Source organism: Castor canadensis, unplaced genomic scaffold (assembly GCF_047511655.1).
Source record: "Castor canadensis unplaced genomic scaffold, mCasCan1.hap1v2 HAP1_SCAFFOLD_65, whole genome shotgun sequence".
NCBI lineage: Eukaryota > Metazoa > Chordata > Mammalia > Rodentia > Castoridae > Castor > Castor canadensis.
The window spans coordinates 245,945-252,091 of record NW_027395331.1 but is presented as its reverse complement, the minus strand read 5'-3'; the positions used below and the strand labels follow the sequence as shown (position 1 = coordinate 252,091).

The window sequence follows — 6,147 nt, the reverse complement described above, 5'->3', positions numbered from 1 at the left end:
AAAGTATAATGTTGGCTTAAGTCCTGGTTCACATCAGCGTACTCATTTTCCAGAGAACCTTTGCAAAAGTAACAAATGTGGGAACATCTTTCATCACTACTCAAAGTCTTATATTCAAGTCTTATATAGAGACTTATAAATGTAAAGACTGTGGCAAAGCCTGTCATGAAATATTTAACTCTCAGACATTAGCGTTTATACTGGAGAGAAACCCCTAAAAATGTAAACAATGAGAAAAACGTTTACCAAGTGTTCAAGCCTCAGTACCTCATGCTTCATATGTTAAGAAAATCATTGAATGTGAAAAGTACGGCAGAGCTTTCCAACGTTGTTCCCACCTTAGTGTACACCAGACATTCCATGCTGGAGATACCCTACAAATATAAGAGTGTGTCAAAGCCCTTTCCAAATGTTCAAGGATCAGACAGCATCAAAACTCATATTGGAGAAAACCTCTACAAATGTACACAAGTCAAAGTTTTTAACCAGAGCTCAAACCTTACTGAATTACAGAGAATTCATACTGGAGAGAAGTCCTACAAATGTAGTGGGCAATACATCGAACAAGTATTCAACCTTTACTCAAAATTAGATCATTCATAGTGGAGGAAAACCAAAAAAATCTAAAGACGACAACAAGGCCTTTATTCAATTTTCAAAACTTATTCAACTTCAGAGAATTCATACTGTATAGAAATCTCATACATATAATTACTATGGAAAAACTTAGTTCCAAAATACACAGCTGGGAGGACAGTAAAATATTTACACAGGAGAAAATACTTTTTGCAAATGTAGTATATAGTTAAGCTATATACTAACCCTAACCCTAACCCTAACCCTTTCCCCACCCCCTCACTTACCACCCACTCCACCCCCTCCCTTTCTCCCTACTTGCTTGCTACCCAGCAGAAACTATTTTGCCCTTATTTCTAATTTTGTTGAAGAGAGAGTATAAGCAATAATAGGAAGGAACAAGGGTTTTTGCTGGTTGAGATAAGGATAGCTATACAGGGAGTTGACTCACATTGATTTCCTGTGCGTGGGTGTTACCTTCTAGGTTAATTCTTGTTGATCTAACCTTTTCTCTAGTTCCTGGTCCCCTTCTCCTATTGGCCTCTGTCACTTTAAAGTTTCTGCACTAGTTCCTTTGCATTGAGGACATCAAATGCTATCTTGTTTTTTGGGGGTGTCTTACCTATCCTCACCCCTCCCTTGTGTGCTCTCACTTTGTCATGTGGTCAGAGTCCAATCCCCGTGTTGTGTTTGCCCTTGATCTGAAGTCCGCATATGAGGGAGAACATATGATTTTTGGTCTTCTGATGGTCTCCAGTTCCACCCACTTACCTGGTGGTCTCTGAAGCAGTCAGGAGCTGGCGTCTGGCGGCACGGGAGCCCTCCTAGTTTCTCCGTTTAACACGGTGTGTGGATGCCGTGCACGGGCTGGGGGTGTGGAGCTGTCACAGTTTTGCCTCTTCTTGGTGGTTGTTCCTGCCAGGTGTATCTTCAGCATCTGTCCAAGAGTTTACTTTAGGAAACACGCTTTCTGCTTCCTCCCTCTGGTCACCATCTTGGAATCTCCTGTCAAAAATGTTAAAGACAATTATTGAAACGTAAACCAATAGCTTGGGAGTATACTAAAAACATCCAGGCTTTCAGTAAACAAACACAGGCTGTGGTTGCCCAGCTTTGAAAACATTCTCTTCCAGGCAGGAGTTGAGTCTGTTGGAAATCAGATGCATGTTAGCAAGAATCAGATATTTACATTCTTGCCAGTGAACAAGGACGAAGTTTGCATTTAAGCTTCATGGAGTAATAAGAGCCTTGTTTCCAACTCTGAAAAGCAACATGAATACCGTAAGCATGATTCTTGGCTTTATTGATCTTGTCTCTCTGCCACAAAGGAACTTGCATAGAGGAGGGCATTTTATGGGAGGGAATTTCCAGTTGTAAAGTCTCTGTGCAGTGGCCATGGAGCTCTATGTCAGAAACACCAGGTTGACAGCAGTAGATGAAGAAGCTTGCGGAGCTGTTAAACGTGCAAGTCACAGGCTGACTCACCGAGGTTTCAACGAACTCCATCTCATGTTGGATAAACACGATCATGTCACCATGACTGACTTCCCATTACAATGCTGAATGGTATTTCAGCAGAGGCGTAAAGTGCATTAGGAGTGTCTTCTTTCCTGCCTGTGAAAGTGAACTTTCTCCAACCATTAGTGACACCAGGAGCGAGGATTCCTTTGATATTGAAGTTTCTGTCAGCAATTACACAAAAAATGCAGACTAAGGATAAACTGCTTCATCCAGCAGCTCCAGATGGTAAAAATATTGAAACAGAGGAGGGATCTCATTTCTCATTAACTGATGAAGGGTGTGAGACAACTCAAAGCTTTGTGAGTCAGAGAGAGAAAGTGAAGTCAGGCGGGTCAGCTGTCTTCTGCTGCAGCGCCTCTGGACACCTTCAACAGCTAAAGGAAGCCAGTTCCTCAGAGCAGACTGCACATGATGTTCAAATGACAGCATGCAGTGAAGCTTTAGAGGAAACCAAAGGGCAGGTTTTCTGAGGACAAGAACACAACTGACAATGACATCACGTTCAAGGAGGAAGCCCCTGGCTCTGAAGAACACCAAGATGAATGCGCTCCCCTGAATGTCTTGTCATCATTAGCAAGGAATCCGAGTCTTTCTGACATGAGGAACACATGAGAAGAATTAGTCACCACAGGTAAGTGTTACTGGGGGTTTCTTCTGCAGGCAGTGTTGTAAGCTGGGCAACAATTTCCCCTGTCCACACCTGAGTTCAAACCCCAGTCCCACCAAACCAAAATAAACAAAGCAAGCAATTTCCCTGGACCTGGAGAAACAGACCGTGGAGCAGTTACACTGAAGAGAGGCACAGAAGGATAGGTAGGAAGCGGCTCAACATCAGCACAGGCTTTATTCGGGAAAGAGAGCCTGCGGAGGGGGTCTCCAGCTAGACCCTACTGCCACGTATGGTCTTGGGTAGATGTAGCGGCGCTGGTGGAAAAGTGCCAGGAAGGTCACTCACTGGCTGGAAGAAGCTTTTGTGGGTCACAAAGGGATGCTCTTGGTGGGCGACTAAGGAAGGTAAGTTGTAAATAAGTCATCTGTTCAACTGTCCTTCGTGCCTACCCAGAAATAAATGTTAACAACTGTCCCGTCGTCAGTCTTTGGGGTGGGTGGGGTGTTTCCAGCCACCTGTGATAGGGAGGGGTTCTGGTCCTAACATGGCTGCCATTGCTGTTAAGCCTACAAGAAATGTTAACTAACTAAAAAGGAAAGGTGGCTGTCAGATGTCGATTACAGAAAGAAGCAAATATGTTCACCAAGCAATGGAAGGAAAATAAGCAAAATATTACATTAAGTGTGGAAGCAGCAGGATTTGGGGGAAAATAATTTAGTTTAAGATCTTGGATATTTCTAATATGTATTTTTTTAAGTTACTGTAACCCTATTTTCAGCCACTTTTGGCGTTCCTTTTTTCTTTTTTTTTCCAATACTGGGGTTTCATCTCGGGGCCTTATGCTTGCTATCAGGTGCTCTACCACTTGAGCCATTCTGCCATTCTGTAATTCTGTCAGCCCTGTTTACGATCCCCTCATTTTGGTCTTTTTAGGACCAAGGCCACTATATTAATAAGTAAACCCTTTTTCATCTATAAACTTGATTCATTCTCAATGTCTTCTGAAGAACTATTGTAACAATTCTGCTAAGCAATCTATTTTTAAAGTAACAAGATAACTATGGCAAATCTAAAATAGCTTTTTTCAAAATAACTTAAATAGAGGTATTGCATATTTAAAAACTTCGCATCAGCATTTTTGTTTTGTTTTGGTTTGTCTGTATGATAAACAGCTAGATCACTCGATTTCAAATCCCGGCCATGGGCACCTGGTCCCGTGGTTTAGTCACCAACATGCAGCTCTTCACTGGCACCCAGGAACTACATGCACACCCTCGAGGTGCCCGGACAGGAGACTGTGAACCAGGTGAAGGCTCATGTGGCCTCACCCAGAAGATCAGTCGTGCTCCTGGCAGGCACGCCTCTGGAGGAAGAGGCTACCGTTGGCCGGTGTGGGGAAGCGGTGCTGACCACTCTGGAGGGAGTAGGCCACGAGCCTGGAGGTAAAGTCCATGGGTCCCTGGCCTGTGCTGGAAAAGTCAAACAGGAGGAAAAGAATCCTGGCCGGGAGAAGTGGTGGAACCAGCACCTTCTCAATTCAGTGTCCTCCTTCGACTACAAGAAGGGCCACAGTGCCAACTCTTAAGTCCTATGTAATCCTGGCTTTCTCTAATAAACCCCCATCACTCCCCAAAAACCAAATGCCAGCTATAAGGGGAAATGCAAATATGATGGAGGGGGTAAGAATTATTACACTTAAATTTCCTCATATTATTAAAATATGCTAATTCATTTAAAAAGAGCAAAAAAGTAACAGCTTAAAAGAGAAACAACTTAAACAAGTCATACTTCTCTTCCTCTTTCTCTCCTTGAGCCTGAACTTTCTGAACATTATAATTGCATTGATAATTTATAAAGACCAGGCCCTTAGTAGACATTCATTGAATTAATGCAAAAGCACTCGATTTCATATATTCCCAATGTAATTAGAATAAGCAAATCACAGGACCAAGACAAGGGGAAGACCACAACTGAGCACCTTCCTACTGCCAATCAATCCCTGTGTAAGACTTGAACAATCACCTCCAGCACTGGAAAAGACCTCACAGGTCGGTTGTTCCTGGTGCTGTAGTCTTGTAATCCCAGCTGCACGGGAGGCAGACATGGGAGGAGCATGGCTTGAGGGCAGCCCAGGCAAAGTTAACTTGAGACCTATCCAGAAAGCAAACATAAAGCAAAAGAACTGGAGTGCGTCTCAAGTGATAGAGGCCCCGAGTTCAGCCTCCAGTATTGTGCAAAAAGAAGCAAGCAAACACAAAACCCTCACTCGTGGTGCTGGCAGTGAGTGGTAGGGCACTCCTGCAACCCAAGCTACTCAGGAGGCTGAGGCAGAAGGACCTCAAGTTGGAGGCCAGCCTGGGTTACACTGTGGGACCATGCCTCAAAAACCCCAAATTACTGCTCAACAGCAAAACAAGAGAAGTCATCAGCACCCCAAACGCTGCTGCTGAAAGTCTTAATTATAAACGCTGGGTCCACACTGTACCCTCAGCATGAGGCAGTAATTCAGTAGCTGACTGTGTCTCCACGGGAAATACAACCCCAAGTTCAAAAGCACCAGGTAAGGCTCCAGAGCAGAGGACCAGAAACCCTTCAAACTGAGTGTCCCCTGTTGGCGAAGTGTGTCCAAATTCCAATGCCCACTTAAAAGCAAACTGATAGCCTGTCAGGTGTTTCCGACAATTGCCTAAAAGTCAATATATCCAATAGATCGTCAACTCGCTAACAAGTTGTTACTGTCAGCAGGCATCTGATACTGTCGAGCATCGAAACAGGCTTATAAAAAAATGACTAAGGAGGGCTAAAGGAGAGGTGAAATGATTGAGGTGTTTTACATGCATGTACAAAACTAGGATAACGAAGCTTATTAAAATTATTTTAAAAGAGGGAGATAAGAAAGCAAAAGGGGTAAATTTGATTGAACTACATTCTATGCATGCACGGAAACTCACAATTAAATCCATTTACACAAGTAAGATAATGAAATAAATATTTCAGAAAAAAGAGTGTGGAAGAGAAGAGAATGCAGACAAGTGGGCTTTGGAGGCTTACTGGCAAAGCTCCCCATGTCGGTGAAGCCCAGAGGATGAGGTCTAGGCAAAGGGGAGAAGGCTGGGTGCTCAACAAGGACCCAGGAGAGGGGTGGGCCCTGAGCCAGAAAAGCCCAAACGCTGCTGCCCCCTCGTGGCTGCTTGTAGGTTCACGTGGAAGATGGGCCACAAGTCTCTGCTCATGAATGCAAACAAGGAAGTTTTCTCCCTGGGGAGTTGTGATGCGAAGTCAGCACAAGGCTTGTCCCTGCCTCAGGAAGAAGGCTGGCAATGCGGCCTGAGCTTCCATGGTTTGAAAGAACTTTGCAGCTGTTCCCGAGTGTGAACACATTCTGCTTTCAGCCACTTCTTTCAGGCCTGGGGGAAGTGGACATGGAGCGTCAAATTAGA

At 44.1% G+C, this 6,147-nt stretch overlaps 1 pseudogene; it reads left to right on the top strand.

Moving 5' to 3' along the window:
- Positions 1 to 3,971: 3,971 nt before the first annotated feature.
- Positions 3,972 to 4,292, top strand: LOC141420230 (ubiquitin-like protein FUBI pseudogene; annotated as a pseudogene).
- The last annotated feature ends 1,855 nt before the right edge of the window (positions 4,293 to 6,147 follow it).